This window comes from Salvelinus namaycush, chromosome 31 (assembly GCF_016432855.1).
Source record: "Salvelinus namaycush isolate Seneca chromosome 31, SaNama_1.0, whole genome shotgun sequence".
Taxonomy (NCBI): domain Eukaryota; kingdom Metazoa; phylum Chordata; class Actinopteri; order Salmoniformes; family Salmonidae; genus Salvelinus; species Salvelinus namaycush.
The window spans coordinates 29,283,129-29,301,542 of record NC_052337.1 but is presented as its reverse complement, the minus strand read 5'-3'; the positions used below and the strand labels follow the sequence as shown (position 1 = coordinate 29,301,542).

Here is an 18,414-nt window from a genome sequence, read left to right as displayed (position 1 = left end):
ATATCACATTTACTCAGTCCCATAGGCCGAAGCACAATTGGCCCAGCGTCGTCCGGGCTAGGGGAGGGTTTGGCTGGGGTATTGTAAAATAAGAATTTGTTCTTAACTGGCTTGCCTAGATAAATAAAGGTTAAAGCTTTGGTAGCGATTACAGCATTGAATCTTCTTGGGTATGACGCTACAAGCTTGGCACACCTATATCTGGGAGTTTCTCCCATTCTTCTCTGCAGATCCTCTCAAGCTCTGTCAGGATGGATGGAGAGCTTTGCTGCACAGCTATTTTCAGGTCTCTCCAGAGATGTTAGATCGGGTACAAGTCCGAGCTCTGGCTGGGCCACTCAAGGACCTTCCAACTTGTCCCGAAGCCACTCCTACATTAACTTGGCTGTGTGCTTAGGGTTGTTGTCCTGTTGGAAGGTGAACCTTCGCCCCAGTCTGAGGTCCTGAGCACTCTGGAGCAGGTTTTCAGCTCATCTTTCCCTCGATCCCGACTAGTCTCCAAGTCCCTGCCGCTGAAAAACATCCCCACAGCATGATGCTGCCACCACTATGATTCACCGTAGGGATGGTGCCAGGTTTTCTCCAGACATGACGCTTGGCATTCAGGCCAAAGAGTTCAATCTTGGTTTCATCAGACCAGAGAATCTTGTTTCTCATGGTCTGAGAGTCCATTAGGTGCCTTTTGGCAAACTCCAAGCGGGCTGTCATGTGCATTTTACTGAGGAGTGGCTTCCGTCTGGCCACTCTACCATAAAGGCCTGATTGGTGGAGTGCTGCAGAGATGGTTGTCCTTCTAGAAGGTTCTCCCATCTCCACAGAGGAACTCTGGAGCTCTGTCAGAGTGACCATCGGGTTCTTGGTCACCTCTCTGACCAAGGCCTTTCTACCCCGATTGCTCAGTTTGGACATGCAGCCAGCTCTAGGAAGAGTCTTGGTGGTTCCAAACTTCTTCCATTTAAGAATGGAGGCCACTGTGTTCTTGGGGACCTTCAATGCCCCAGAAATGTTTTGGTACCCTTCCCCAGATCTGTGCCTTGACACAATCCTGTGTCGGAGCTCTACGGACAATTCCTTCGACCTTATGGCTTAGTTTTTGCTCTGACATGCACTGTGGGACCTTATATAGACAGGTGTGTGCCTTTCCAAATCATGTCCAATCAATTGAATTTACCACAGGTGGACTCCAATCAAGTTGTAGAAACATCTCAAGGATGATCAATGGAAACAAGAGCTCAATTTCGAATCTCATAGCAAAGGGTCTGAATACTTATGTCAATAAGGTATTTATGTTTTTTATTTTTAATAAATTTGGAAAAAATTCTAAAAACCTGTTTTCGCTTTGTTATTATGGGGTATTGTGTGTAGATTGATGAGGAAAAACATTACATTTAATCCATTTTAGAACAAGGCTGTAAAGTAACAACATTTTGAAAAAGTCAAGGGGTCTGAATACTTTCCGAAGGCACTGTATGCTGCTGTTACTGTTTATTATCTATCCTGTTGCCTAGTCACTTTATCCCTACCTATATGTACATATCTACCTCAATTAACTCGTACCCCTGCACATCGACTCGGTACTGGTACCCTGTGTATACAGCGAAGTTATCGTTACTCATTGTGCATTTATTCCTTGTGTTATTATTTTTCTATCATATATATTTTTTTCTCTCTGTATTTTTGTGAATGGCCCGTAAGCATTTCACTGTTAGTCTACACTTTGTTTACAAAGCATGGGACAAATACATTTTGATTTGAACTGCACTTAAAAATCAACATTTCTTAGATTTTTCTCAGAGCTCAGAAATGGTCTCGTAATGCGTTTTGAGCATTGTTATGGACTTAGAACATCCAATTTTGTTGTTTTCTATTAAAAAAAGTGTGACTTTGAGAGCAAAAACCTGGGGGGAAAAAGAAAAAAATCTGAATCCTGTGATTTTCTGACTCTGTTGACAGCCTCATTCATCTGTTTCAACAGTAGGCCTACTGTTAGCCTACTTGCACAGTACAGCTTGGATTTGCCTGACTGTGAAAGACCACGTCTTATTGGATTTATAATTTTAGGTAATTCCCGAGTGTATGTCAATGTTTCTCACAAAATCTTTCAAACAGGGCGCCTTTCCTTCACCGGGCAGGTTGATTGTGAAATTTTGGACAAAATTATAGTATACCCATTTCTCCAGGCACCACTACACCAATGCTCCCCTAGTCTGTTTTTTTTTACTAATAAATAAAAGGGAAATCTGAGGACTATACCATTTCAGAACCTTGGATGTCACAGACAACGTGGTCTCAGAGCATTTCGTATTATTCTGTACGTAAATCCGAGACACTACATTTTGTATGGTATGTATTAATCTATCATTCACTTTGTATGATATGTTACAAATTGTAATTCGTATGATATGTTATGTATTGCAATTCATACACTATGTGCAATAATTCAATTTACCCTTGCACTCGTTCTAAACAACGCATTTTCTTTTTTAAATGGCAAAGTGTAAAGTCTACCAAACGCAGTCCACTCTGTTTTTTAACTGATTCTAGTTTTGGTAACAAAAAAGTTTACGGAGATAAAATGTTTCACAGATTAGAGAATTAGCAGAATGTCGGCAAAAATCCATATGGTCCATCTATTCCCACTTCCGGCAACTGGACTTCCTCTCATCACCATATTTGATAGTGAGTGGAAACGCCAACCGTATGCTTAACATTTATACATCCGGTTACATATCTGGCTCATTGTTCTATGTGGTTTATCCTTGTAGCTAGTCTGGCTCTCTACTGGCCCCGTTTGGCTTAAAATTGCTTTACACACTTTAGGTCTAGAGGTTGAGGTGAGTTCTGGCACGAAATATAACCTCTTTAACACAATTTTTCGATTATACCTGGGGTTTTATTTTAACAAAACAAACTATGGTCTGACATCAAACATACTGATAGGCCTACAGCTTCAATTGCTAAATTCATCCAGGTCTAACAATTCTCATTATTTGGTCGGAACTTTAAACACGTCCAATTGTTTCCACCCGTAGGAGTTTATTGGTCGAAATGTTTGAATTGTATACAAACCAGAAAACCACAATTCTATCTGTGAATTATGTTGCTAATTACCCAGCATACGGGCATTTAAATAACATACTCGGCTCAAACGGTTAAATGTATTTCTCCAAAGGTGAGATGGCAGCATCCGGGCTGGACGATTTGAATTTTACAATGAAAGCGATAACCGGCACGCGCCAGTCAGGCTCGGGCAGCGCAGGCGATGAAGTTACCACTGTCGGTGGGGTGCCTGGGAGCTCGGCGACTCTTTCCCTATCAGAGGACAATAGACTCGTTTGTGTGGAGTATCCAGGGATTATCTCCAATGTGGACAATATGCTGGAACTATTGGGGGTATACAAGGGGTGTCCAAGGTGAGCAACCTACACACGTCAATCAACGCATGCGCGACTAGTCAATCACTTGATAGCTGTTACTCGGCGTGCAATGTTTATGGATGTATAGCTAGCTAGTCCTGATTGGCTATGTTATAATTCACACCGTATTCGTTTACTGTACTAACTGAGGTGATAGTGCAGCTATGCAAACCTGCTTACATGATATGTTGTTGTTCCCATACTCACCACCACCATTTGTATTGGTCTGCTGACTATGATGAACTAAACAGGAAATGTTTCTCTACAGACCTATGCTGACCCCAGCAGGCGGTTGGAGCTGCGCTTTCGTCCCAAGGACCCGTTCTGCCACCCTGTCTGTGGAAATCGTTTCCCATCCACCAACCTGCTGCTGCACGTGAAAAGGATTTTGCGCAAAGGCAACCCCAAGGAATCTCAAATCAACATGGACATCCTGGGAGTCATTGAGACAGCATACAAATTCCAAGGTTCAACTTCCTAAACCCAAACACTTGACCCCATTATATCACTGTATGATTCCTTTCCATTGCCTCCCTACTTTGATCTGTGCTGTTATAACTTTTCATTGTGTATTTGTTGATGTATGTTGTACATTGTTTATTGTTGCAGGGATGGCTAACTTCCAGTATCTTGCGGTGCATTCAGCGAAGGACAGCTCGCATACATCCCTCTACAATAAAATACTCTTGCGTAAAGCGGAGAATAATGAGTTCTTTGAGCAGCCTGTGTCCCTCTTCATTCCTCCACCCATCTTCTCTCGCCTGGACAGTGCTGTGGACTACAGTTACCGACCTGAAATCCAACACAAGTAAGCAGGGGCACTGGGGCAGGCGTGTGAGCAACATTACACACAGTTTCACCCTCATCACAGGTAGTGTGTTAAGCTCAGAAACAAATATGCCAAAGGACATCAACATGTTATGTAGTGTGTCAGCAGTAATGCATTAGAATTCCCCCCCAATAACGTTACACAACGACGTGTTCAACAACAGGAGCAAGACAGGAAGCCCGTTATAAAGATGCAGGTGCTAATAGATATGGCCATTAGTCAACCCATAGGGGTGCCATGCAAATATCTGTCTGTATTGATGAATATTAGCTAAAAATCATTGTGAACTTGTCTTCCATGCAGAGAAGGCTATTGACCCCCGACAGTATCCAGGAATAATCTGATTGGTTTGAGTCGAGCCCGTCGGCCTCACAACGCCATCTTCCTCAACTTTGACGACAAGAATGTCCCCACGGAGCCCCTGGAGGCTGCGAAGTTCAACTGGAAGAGGGTGTGTGTTCACCCCAGTGACATAAAGGCGCAGAGGAACAAATTAATAAGGTCAGTATACTTTGCATTGGGCTTCTGAGGTTGTTACTCTGTTACTTTTTTCACAAGCCGATGTGAAGTCTGCATGAACTGGTCACACACAAGGGATTATGTTTTCACGTTTAAAAAGTTTTAGTATTATTGTTTAACCACTATGGAATCGGTGTCCCTAAACCCGGGACGGTTGTTGCTAACGTGCGCTAATGTGATTAGAATGACATGTCCAATTAACAGTAGCTATTACAGTGAAAAAATACCATGCTATTGTTTGAGGAGTGGACAACAACAAAAAACTTATCACGGCAACTGGTTTGATACATTCACCTCTGAAGGTAAATAATGTACTTACATTCAGTAATCTTGCTCTGATTTGTCATCCTGAGGGTCCCAGAAATAAAATGTAGCGTAGGTTTGTTTGATCAAGTCAATTTTTATGTTCAAATGTAGGAGCTGGGCTCTACAGTTTGACCCCTCTGCTGTCTCTGGCTCCATACCCACCCACCCGGCCATCTAGATGTGTGACAGTTAGTGTATAAGCTAATGATCGATCATGTGTGACATTCCTGGGAGTGTGTAAACCTAAAACAATTTATTACCATAGCATTTCTGTATGTTCTCTATAGTTAAGTACTTGGAAATGTATCAATTGACCAATTCGGCACATTTGGGCAAACTCCTGGCAGACTTGATACAAAATATTGTGCAGTAATGTAATTCTTCCCTGGATCAGTCTGAAGCTTTTCACACACACTGCTGCTATCTGATGGCCAAAATCTAAATTACACATAGATTCCAATCTGAAAGTTGTCTTGCATTTCAAAGATAATGGAACAAACCCAAAAAATAGAAAACATGTTTTTTTGTTTGTATTTTCTTTTACCAGATCTAATGTGTCATATTCTCCGACATTAAGTTCACATTTCCACAAACTTCAAAGTGTTTCCTTTCAAATGATATCAAGAATATGCATATCCTTGCTTCAGGTCCTGAGCTACAGGCAGTTCGATTTGTGTATGTCATTTTAGGCGAAAATTGACAAAAAGGGTACGATCCTTTAAAAGGTTTAACACTGATGCGTTAATCACAGATGCAAAGGAACATAACTTTTTTTCAGTTTGAGCCTTTCTTTTTTCTCCTAATGCTATTTCAAGACCGAAGCGTTTACTTGAGTGTTAGCCCATAGGCTAGTTTGTATTTTATCTCTATGATTTAGCCTATACTCTTTACATCTCCATATAAAGATGATGTTTCTACAGTATATGCCCATGGAAAATGTACACATATAAAGTGTTACTTAATAATGTTGCGTACATTGCTTTGATGTCCCCTCTGTGTTATCTTTTCCCAAACCACATTGTGTGTAGATGTTTGAGAGCCGGCCCATCTGGTCCCGGAACTCGGTCAAGGCCAACCTGGACATCCACCCTGATAAACTGAAGCTGCTGCTCCCTATCGTGGCCTACTACATAGTGAGGAGATCTAGACCGCCAGTGGTATTCAAAGTCGGGGTATTGGAAATTGCAATGGTGTCACCATGTAAAAAAGTTGGATAATAATTAAGAGTATGGGACAATATACAAACTTTTTTTTAGATAATTTGAAAAAGACAATTTGAGTAAATGTATTTATTACTTCTCTCACTTTTGATTAAAGAATTTACATTTGAATGAATTGAAGGTTATTTGTTGATGTTAAAATTGAAACATACTGATTTTGACTTAAGGTTGTGTCATGAGATTCGGGGCGGTGCCGGCAGAAATTCTGGCCCAAAAAATTGGGACCCCGACATCTCTCAATTTACATGCCATGTCCTGTTCAATTCCAGAATTCACTTAAATTGATACTCTTGTGAAGTGGTTGACGGGGAGAAGGAGAAAGTGAAGAGAAACAAAAAGTGACTTATTTAGTCAGTAGGATATAAAATTAAAGCAAATTCTTCATAATAAACTCAAATTTCATCCAAACCTGACATGTGTGTTTCCCCTAAGGTGACAGGCCCCTGGAGGAGCCTCTGGGTGAGGTTTGGCTACGACCCTCGCAAGACAACAGAGGCCAAGAAATACCAGGTGCTGGACTTCAGGATCCGCTGCAGTACCAAGCACGGTGAGGAGTGGGGGCAGGGTGGAGGTTTGGTTCAAACTAATCGTAAGGGACTCTATACAATTTAATCCCACAGTCTTTGTTAATACAGTCCTCATGCTTTGTTTTATGAGACCCTGTCTGTTTCCCCCCTGTGACTGTCTTTAGGATATACTATAAATGACATGCCAGTGAAGGCCAAGAGGAGCACGTTCAACTATACCCTGCCAATCACACTCAACAAAGCAAGTGAGCAACTGGGCGTGTGTGTGTGAGACTGTGACTGTGTGTGTCTTAGTGATGATTGTCTCGCTAATGTCCCTCTTTGTTGTATAGGTCCCCAGGCTGCTAATGTTACAGATTTAGCCCCCGAGGGCCCTTCCGGGGGACATAACACTAATATAACCAGGTACCAGCTCAAGTTATTGGACCAAAGACTTCCCCACAACTTACTCACACGCTCTACATGTTGCACTGTACTTATAAGAATAATGACACGGTAATTAAACCTCACATGCTAACTGCCCTCTACACTGTCTCCTTTTTGTCCAGGAGTCGTCGTACATATTTCGAGATGGGACCCTGCCCCCGCAAAGGCAGATGTGCTATCAGCTCTGTGATTTGGACGTGCAGAGGTAGGATCCAACATGGAATAAGGGTGATTCCATAAGAGATTGGCCAAAGATATTTATTTACATTTTAGTAATTTAGCAGCTCTTATCCAGAGCAACAGTTAGTGCATTCATCTTAAGACACCGTAACATTTATGATGTTAAGAAAAGGTTTCAAATGACACCAATAATGGCTATGTCTACTGAACAAAAATATAAATGCAACATGCAACAATTTCAATAGTTTTACTGAGGTACAGTTCATATAAGGATATCAATCAATTTAAATAAATTCATCAGGCTCTAATCTATGGATTTCACATGACTGGGCAGGCATAGGCCCAGCCACTGGGGAGCCAGGCCCAGCCAATCAGAATGTGTTTTTCCCCACATAAGGGCTTTATTACAGACAGAAATACTCCTCAGTTTCATCAGCTGTCCGGGTAGCTGGTCTCAGACGATCCCGCAGCTGAAGAAACCTGGGCTGGCATGGGTACACGTGGTCTGCGGTTTTGAGACCGGTTGGACATACTGCCAAATTTTTAACATTCAATTCTCTGGCAACAGCTCTGGTGGACATTCCTGCAGTCAGCGTGAAAATTGTAAGCTCCCTCAAACTTGAGGCATTGTGTTGTGACAACTGCGCATTTTAGTGGCCTTTTATTGTCCCCAGCACAAGGTGCACCTGTGTAATGATCCGGCTGTTTAATCAGCTTCTTGTATGCCACACCTGTCAGGTGGATGGATTATCTTGGCAAAGGAGAAATACTCACTAACAGGGATGTAAACACATTAGTGTCCAAAATTTGAGAGAAATAAGCTTTTTGTGGGTATGGAACATTTCTGGGATCTTTTATTTCAGGTCATGAACATGTGACCAACACTTTACATGTTGCGTTTATTTTTTTGTTTATGGGTAAGGCCAAAATGTCATGCATTTCCCAACTTTGGTCAATTATTTCTCAATAATCATTGTGGATACATACTTCAAAGATATGCCTAACATCCTTCCCCCAAATGACCTTTCTATGGAAAGATCCAAAACATCAGAAATATCTTTGGGCCTATCTTGTTTGGAATTGCCCATAGAGGAGAAGTGGCAAAGATCTCTGCATTTTGTTGTCTGTTTGTGTCTAATGCTTCTGGCTCCTTGCTCCTGGCTCAGCATAAGAAACGTGGTTCATCGGAACGATGGCCAGGAGGAGGAGTGTGACGAGAGGGACGGCTGGTGTCTGTCCCACACCTCTGATGACCTCCGAGATATCATGTCCTCCATGATCAAACAGGTCATCCGCGCCAAGAGGCCAGGTAAGACCTCTCTCTGTAACACCGACGTAGCACTCCTATGGCCAACCTGGCCTGGAATCAAACCAGGGAGTGGGTCAGAAACCAGTCCATGGGGAATAGTTATTTAAAACAGGTGTTTTTGAGTGTGGGTTGAAGTGCAGGAGAATTTCAAAGACTGGGATAAAACTGTTACTAACAACCTGTTTTCGCTTTGTCATTATGGGGTATTGTGTGTAGATTGATGAGGATTGTTTTTTTTGTTTTTTATCAGTTTTAGAACAAGGCTGTACTGTAACAAAATGTGGAAAAAGTCAAGGGGCCCGGAATACTTTCCGAATGCACTGTATCTGGTGTTGAAGTGTTAACTTCGGATATTTTCCATGCCAGTGCTGTGCGTTTTCCCTATGCTATGAGGTGCTAATAGTTTTCTCCCTACGTTTCTTTTCAGGGCTGGTTTTATTTTAATATTACCACCCACCAGAATGTCATTGTTTATTAATCAGAAATACCTGCACAGTTCGTCCTCTACGCAGGCAATATAAATCGGGTCTGTAAACGTATGTTTTTGAACCTCCACTTTTTTACCAACAAATTATGATAATCCTTTGCATAATTTGTCAAATGTCACTTATTTTTGCGTTAATCTGTATAAAAAATATACAGTGCCTTCAGAAAGTATTCACACCCCTTAACTTTTTCCACATTTTGTTGTGTGTTACAGCCTGAATTTCAAATTGATTAAATGTAGATTGTTTGTCACTGGCCTACACACAATTAGTGCTGTTGCGGTGACCGTATTACCGCCACACTAGCGGTCACGAGTCATGTAAGCAGTCAAATTCCATGTGACCGTTTAGTCACTGTAATTAGTCTTCTCCAAGCTCTGATGCTGCTGATGGTCATTAGTAGCCTAACAAACTTGCAAACTGCCTGGTACTCAGCACTCTATTGTCCCTCTAATCACTCAGACATCAATGCAAATGTGTATTTTTTTCAACTTTCCTAATATTAAGCACATTGTTTATCGTTACAACCAGAGTATAGCCTACCTGGCTGGCATAGAAATGAACCACAGGAAAAGCATCCTCCATTCGCTATTTAAGTGCATAGATTACATGTATTTTTTCCCGCTGCCCCTGTTTCGATTTCGAGGTGCATGATAATGGTCAATTCTAAATCAAAACAAATTACACACATATATTATATAGTATATGTAAAGACAAGATTAATTCAAGAATACTCTGATGGGTGACAATATTAGCCTATCACTTGTGAATTAATATTATCACTTGTGAATTAATATTATCACTTGTGAATGATGCCCAGCATAAGAAAGTACCTTTTTTTGCGACTTTTTCGAATCATAGTCACACTCCTCATGTAGCCTAGCCCATAGGCCTATATGTTTTGATAAGGTTTGTATCACAACTAAAGTGGCCAAATAACTTCTTAAAATTAAGCACATTAATCAGCTTTACAAAGGTTTAGAGCCTAACTGGCATACATAAGCACCGCGTGACTTTCAAGTTTGGGGAAGATAATTTTCACCATAAAAATGCACCTTTAATAATAAAAACATAATCGCATTTGCGGTCCCTTTTGATAAGGGTGTTTTCCCGCGAATGGAATATTCGCGCTAATAGCCTACTGCCATGTGCACACTGCTGCGCTTATAATGTGAAGAAATAGCCTAATAGTTTATCAACATTTTAAGCTAAACATTCTTATCTGTTGCTTCAGCCATTGCGTAAATATTACATTTTTATGCTTGTGGTTGTATTAATTTGCCATTTATTGCACCCCACAACTGCACCCCACAACTATGTTTGGAATATTTATTTATTGCAGAGAATAGAATAGGTTGACTTTTGGACTATGTGGGATAGTAGACTGACATAGGCTAGTGTTTTTGCTGTTCGTTAGGCCTACTCATCTTGTTGGCTGATGAAAAGTAAATGTGGACAGTTCTTCTAGTATCTTCAATATGTACCTCGGAATTGGATAAGGATGCGCGCAGTTGCGTCCCCGATGTGTCTGTCTTCACTTGTAGCCTGTGAGAAAGACCCGATCACGTGATGGAGAGCCATGTGAGTGAGAGGCGCTTCGCATTGTGCAGCACTCCGGGAGAAGGGCACAACGCAGCACTCCAGGCCGCAAAAGGCATAAATGCCGCCGTGAAATTTGAGGCATTATCAAGTGCTTGTCAAATTGTGAATGAGAGACTATTGGAGTGTATACAGCCTGTGCAAAAACAAAGCAGAGCTCATGCCTTTTCAAGTTACTTTTTTTCAAATCATCATTAGTCTCATCATGCAGCTTTACAATGTATTAAAAATCAAAACATATAGCCCAACATTTGTAGAACAACTAAAGTTATATTAATAACTCTAAATTAAGCATATAGGAGTACCTATGTCTTTGTTAACCACTCAACACAGAATAGCCGCATGTGGGCTCTCCCTCATCGTTTGGACAAAATATTGATATTTTTATATTTTTGTTCAATTGTATTCTTCATACTATAAAATAATGCCTCGGAATTATAAGCTAATCTTGTCTGCTAAATGAACTAGTGTAGCCCACCGCCATTTGGCATAGCTTAACATAAGGATGACTCGGCGTATGCTATTATTTTCTTCTGAAATGGACTACATTTTCTTCATATCATGCTTCTTTAGATCTGTCTAAAATAAATAATGGATTTATTGTGAAGATGTAGGCTATATTACATTGATTTATTAGACTTTTTAAAAATGTAGATCTTCCAAAGGTCTGCATCAGTGGCTTGTAGGAAGCCAGGAGATGCTAAATGTGTTTTTTGTTAATTAACGGTCAATTACCTTGAGACCAACAGTTATTTGCTTGACAATCACCAGCTGACAAAATTTTGTGACCACCACAGCCCTACTACACACAATACCCCATAATGTCAAAGTGAAATTAATTTACAAATGGAAAGCTAAAATGTCTTGAGTCAATAAGTGTAAGTACCCCTTTGTTATGGCAAGCCTAAATAAGTTCAGGAGGGGGCCTCCCGGGTGGCGCGGTGGTCTAAGGCACTGCATCGCAGAGACTCTGGGTTCGAGCCCAGGCTCTGTCGCAGCCGGCCGCGACCGGGAGGTCCATGGGGCGACACACAATTGGGCAAGCGTCGTCTGGGTTAGGGAGGGTTTGGCCGGTAGGGATATCCTTGTCTCATCGCGCACTAGTGACTCCTGTGGCGGGCCGGGCGCAGTGCACGCTGACCAGATCGCTAGGTGTACGGTGTTTCCTCCGACACATTGGTACGGCTGGCTTCCGGGTTGGATGCGCGCTGTGTTAAGAAGCAGTGTGGCTTGGTTGGGTTGTGTTTCGGGAGGGCGCATGGCTCTTGACCTTTGTCTCTCGTACGGGAGTTGTAGCGATGAGACAAGACAGTAACTACTAATAATTGCATACCACGAAATTGGGGAGAAAAAGGGGGTAAAAAATAAGTTCAGGAGTAAAAATGTGCGTAACAAGTCTCACATAAGTTGCATGGACTCACTCTGTTTGCATTAATAGTGCTTAACATTTTTGAATGACTACCTCATCTCTGTACCCCACACACAATTATCTGTAAAATCCCTCAGTCGATTCAAGTCTTTTTTTAAAGCAGACATTGAATATCCCTTTGAGCAAGTTATTAATTACTCTTTGGATGGTTTATCAATACACCCAGTCACTACAAAGATACAGGCGTCCTTCCTAACTCAGTTGCCGGAGAGAAAGGAAACTGCTCAGGGATTTCACCATGAGGCCAGTGGTGACTTTAAAGCAGTTACAGTTTAAAGGCTGCGATGGGAGAGAACTGGATGGATCAACAACATTGTAGTTACTCCAAAATACTAACCTAATTGACAGAGTGGAAAAAAAGGACACCTATACAGAATAAAAAATATTCCAAAACGTGCATCCTGTTTTCAATAAGGGACTAAAGTAAAACTGCAAAAAATGTGACAAAGAAACAAACTTCATGTCCTCAATACAAAGCGACAAATTCACCTTTCAGCAGAACAATAATATGGACAAATATACACTGGAGTTGCTTACCAATACGACATTGAATGTTCCTGAGTGGCCTAGTTACAGTTGACTTAAATCGGCTTGAAAATTAATGGCAAGACTTAAAAATGGCTGTCTTGCAATGATCAACAACCAACTTGACAGAGCTTAATTGAATTTAAAAAAAATAATAATGTGCAAATATTGTACAATCCAGGTGTGCAAAGCTCTTAGAGACTTACCCAGAAAGACTCACAGCTGTGAAAGGTGATTCTAACATGGATTGACTCAGGGGGTTGAATACTTATGTAATCAAGATACATTAGTGTTTTTATTTTTGCATTTCTTTTTAAAACAAATGTTAGAATTTCTCTTCCACCTTGACATTAGAGTATTTTGTGTAGATCGTTGACAAAAAATGACAAATCCATTTTAATCCCACTTTGTAACACAACAAAATGTGGGAAAAAATCAAGGGGTGTGAATGCTTTCTGAAGGTACTGTATATTTGGTAAAATTGCATGTGATATGACTGCATTTTGGAACCCCATCACCCCAAGATTAATGGTGTTGGCCATGCTCCACTACTTTGATTGGTGCAACTAGAATCACAAGTGTCTATCCTATAATGAAAAGTCACCCGTGGAAAAAAATCCACGAACTTCTATTTTCTGCTGCTGTTACATTTGCATTGGTGTTTCGTGTCCGATGCGCTCAATGTGTTGTTCCATATAATTTGCGGCGTGCGTCATGAGCAAAGTCATTGTAGCCCATCATTTCACTTCCCCTAGCTTTGAGGAACATGGCATGAGCACGGGCTGACGACGCAGGGATCCCGAGTGTCGCAGTGATCTAAGGCACTGCATCTCAGTGCTAGAGACAACAGAGCCTGGTTCGATTCTAGGCTGTATCACAACCGGCCATGATTGGGAGTCCCATAGGGCAGTGCACAATTGGCCCAGCGTCGTTAGGGTTTGGCCGGGGTAGGCCATCATTGTAAGTAAGAATTTATTCTTAACCGACTTGCCTACTTAAATAAAATAGCCTGTTAGCAGCCTACCAAACGTTGCACTGTGTCAATTACAATGTAGAAAACGCATCTCTAGTCGAAACCACTTAATATTTGTCTATCCGGATTTGCGGCAGCAATTTATGGAAGATGCCAGAACTTTGGAGATAACAATAGATGGCAAAGTCAAAGATACTGGTTTCCCCTATCCATCTATGGCAAAGTTTTCCCTAAATGCTTATGAAGAATCCAGCTCCAGAACAAGCCATAGTCTAGCCAGCTAGCTAATCTTTCAATACGGTGTAGCAACAACTGATAACATTAGCTAGCTACGTAAGGTTAGTATGCTAGCTAGCTACACTGATAGCTGTCAGTGCCGTACTTGTTATTATTTCTCCACTCCACACGGAAATCACCACCGTAGCCACCCCTAATTCGTGAATATGTATTAGCAGCCTGCATCATTCTTCGGAGGTGGAACCTAAACGAGAATTTCTGCTATAGGACAGGAATTACATCTTAATAAGGGCGGCATTGCCCTCTGGTGGGGTTCTTTAACAAATTAATATTGAAGTTTTGTCTACGACATCCATCATTGATACATTGTATATGTGTTTTCTGTAGCACCATACCCTTCTGGGCCTGAAAGTTTTGCTACCAGGCAAAAGGCCCCAGAGAGTGGAGACGATGGTGATGAAGAGGAGGAAGATGAGTTTCATCCCTCAGAGGGAAGTGACAATGAGATGGAGACAGAGATGCTGGATTATATGTGAGAATGGAAAATGTCCATACCTACCCTGACAGAAATGGACTGTGGAATTGTACAAACTTGCTTAATTCACTGTAAAAACATACAATTGTGTGTGTTTTTTTTTTTATGTTTCCAAATTAGTGTCAATGAATATGTTAAAAGGGATACTTCATATTCATCTCCAGCACCACCCCAACATCAACATACAGTATTTGAAAATGGTGTGTTTCTATGTTTTGTTACGAAGAATATACAGTTGAAGTTTACATACACCTAGGTTGGAGTCAATAAAACTCGTTTTTCAACCACTCCACAAATTTCTTGTTAACAAACTATAGTTTTGGAAAGTTGGTTAGGACATATACTTTGTGCATGACACCAAGACACAAGTAATTTTTCCAACAATTGTTTACAGACAGGTTATTTCACTTATAATTCACTGTATCATAATTGCAGTGGGTCAGAAGTTTACATACACTAAGTTGACTGTGCCTTTAAACAGCTTGGAAAATTCCAGAAAATGATGTCATGGCTTTAGAAGCTTCTGATAGGCTAATTGACATAATTTGATTCAATTGGAGTTGTACCTGTGTATGTATTTCAGGCCTACCTTCAAACTCAGTGCCTCTGCTTGCCATCATGGGAAAATCAAAAGAAATCAGCCAAGACCTCAGAAAAATATCTGTAGACCTCCACGCGTCTGGTTCATCCTTGGGAGCAATTTCCAAACGCCTGAAGGTACATCTGTACAAACAAAACAATAGTACGCAAGTATAAACACCATGGGACCACGCAGCCGTCATACCGCTCAGGAAGGAGACGTGTTCTGTCTCCTAGAGAGGAACTTACTTTGGTGAGAAAAGTGCAAATCAATCCCAGAACAACAGCAAAGGACCTTGTGAAGATGCTGGAGGAAACGGGTACAAAAGTGTCTATATCCACAGTAAAACAAGTCCTAACTGACCTAAGACGGGGAATTGAAAAACTGAGTTTAAATGTATTTGGCTAAGGTGTATGTAAACTTCTGACTTGCGGTGTGCATCATGTGATTTTTGACCAATTGTGAGTAGGCATTGCCTACTAATTGGTTGTCATTGGAAACACTTATCTTTCTAATTTTTTTACCATAGAAATGGGCTGTTTTCACATGATGTTGGGGTGGTGCTGGAGATGAATATGAAGTTGAAAAATTGGGAAGTTTCCCTTTTACGTTGAGCAGTGATCTTTCCCGTTATTGTCCACAATGGAAAGATCAATTGAGGAGAAGTGTATCAGTTATCAATAAGCTATCCGTTGGGTAGCTTATCTGGCTGTGCACATAACCATAACCAATGGAAAAAGCTACACGAAACACACCTCCAAAAATCTGCTATCTAACTCTGTCACCATGGATATTTCAGTCCATGCTCAAGGTCACATACATTGCCTTCAAAAAGTATTCCCACCCTTGACTTTTTCCACATTTTGTTTTCTGATAGACTCAATATAAAAGGTATTACATTGAGATTTTATCATTAATCGACACCTAATACCCCATAATGTCAAAGTGGAATTTTGTTTTTAGACAAATTAATAAAAAATGAAAAGTTGAAATGTCTTGTGTCAAGTATTCAACCCAATTTATGGCAAGCCTAAATAAGTTCAGGAGTAAACATTTGCTCAAAAAATCACATAAGTTGCATGGACGCACTGTGTGTGCAATAATAGGGGTTAACATGATTTTTATGAATGACTACCTCATCTCTGTACCCCACACATGCAATTATCTGTAAGGTTCCTCAGTCGTGTAGGGAATTTCAAACAGAGATTCAACCACAAAGACCAGGGAAGTTTTCCAATGCCTCACAAAGAATGGCACTGATTGGTAAAAATAACAAAATGACCGTTCCACAGGTGAATATTCATTAATTGTTTATGGTTCATTGAACAAGCATGGGAAACGGTGTTTAAAATACTTATTTTCCACCATAATTTGCAAATAAATTCATTAAAAATCCTACAATGTGATTTTCTGGATTTTCTTTCTCATTTTGTCTGTCATAGTTGAAGTGTACCTATGATGAAAATTACAGGCCTCTCATCTTTTTAAGTGAGAGAACTTGCACAATTGGTGGCTGACTAAATACTTTTTTGCCCCACTGTATATGTATACACCTATCTATCTAGTGTCACAATTTCTGACATTTAATCCAAGTACAAATTCCCTGTTTTAGGTCAGTTAGGAACACCACTTTATTTTAAGAATGTGAAATTTCTGAATAATAGAGTAATTTATTTCAGCTTTTATTTCTGTCATCACATTCCCAGTGGGTCAGAAGTTTACATACACTCAATTAGTATTTGGTAGCATTGCCTTTAAACTGTTTAACTTTGGTCAAACGTTTCGGGTAGACTTCCACAAGCTCCCCACAATAAGATGGATGAATTTCGGCCCATTCCTCCTGATAGAGCTGGTGTAACTGAGTCAGGTTTGTAGGCCTCCTTGCTCGCACACGCTTTTTCAATTCTGCCCACAAATGTTCTATAGGATTGAGGTCAGGGTTTTGTGATGGCCACTCCAATACCTTGACTTTGTTGTCCTTAAGCCATTTTGCCACAACTTTGGAAGTATGCTTGGTGTCATTGTCCACTTGGAAGACCCATTTGCGACCAAGCTTTAACTTCCTGACTGATGTCTTGAACTGTTGCTTCAATATATCCACATTTTTCATCTTCATGATGCCATCTATTTTGTGAAGTGCATCAGTCCCTCCTGCAGCAAAGCACCCCCACAACATGATGCTGCCACCCCCGTGCTTCACGGTTGGGATGGTATTCTTCAGCTTGCAAGCATCCCCCCTTTTCCTCCGAACATAACAATGGTCATTATGGCCAAACAGTTCTATTTTTGTTTCATCAGACCAGAGGACATTTCTCCAAAAAGTATGATATTTGACCCCATGTGCAGTTGCAAACCGTAGTCTGGCTTTTTTTATGGTGGTTTTGGAGCAGTGGTTTCTTCCTTGCTGAGCGGCCTTTCAGGTTATGTCGATATAGGACTCGTTTTACTGTAGACATAGATACTTTTGTACCTGTTTCCTCCAGCATCTTCACAAGGTCTTTTGCTGTTCTGGGATTGATTTGCACTTTTTGCACCAAAGTAAGTTAATCTCTAGGAGACAGAACGCGTCTCCTTCCTGAGCGGTATGACGGCTGCGTGGTCCCCTGGTGTTATACTTGCGTACTATTGTTTGTACAGATGAACGTGGTACCTTCAGGATTTTGGAAATTGCTCCCAAGGATGAACCAGACTCGTGGAGGTCTACAATTTGTTTTCTGAGGTCTTGGCTGATTTCTTTTGATTTTCCCATGATGTCAAGCAAAGAGGCACTGAGTTTGAAGGTAGGCCTAGAAATACATCCACAGGTACAACTCCAATTGACTCAAATGATGTCAATTAGCCTCTCAGAAGCTTCTAAAGCCATGACATAATTTTCTGGATTTTTCCAAGCTGTTTAAAGGCACAGTCAACTTAGTGTATGTAAACTTCTGACCCACTGGAATTGTGATACAGTGAATTATAATTGAAATCTATCTGTAAACAATTGTTGGAAAAATTACTTGTGTCATGCACAAAGTAGATGTCCTAACTGACTTGCCAAAACTATAGTTTGTTAACAAGAAATGTGTCGAGTGGTTGAAAAACTAGTTTTAATGACTTCAACCTAAGTGTATGTAAACTTCCGACGTCAACTATATATATATATATATATATATCAGTTGAAAAATAAACAGTTCATGTACTGTACCAGAGCCCACCATGGGAGCCCTCCCAACTTTATTTTTCTCTGTTACCATCTGTCTGGGTAGAGGGGAAGATACGTGGCGGTAACTATGACTCAGGGTAATGGACATTGTGAAACCCTAGCTGGAACAGAACA

The 18,414-nt window shown here is 40.8% G+C and overlaps 1 pseudogene; it reads left to right on the top strand.

Annotated features, from left to right (window-relative positions):
• Window positions 1-3,193: 3,193 nt before the first annotated feature.
• On the top strand, window positions 3,194-14,676 carry LOC120025544 (annotated as a pseudogene).
• Window positions 14,677-18,414: the final 3,738 nt, after the last annotated feature.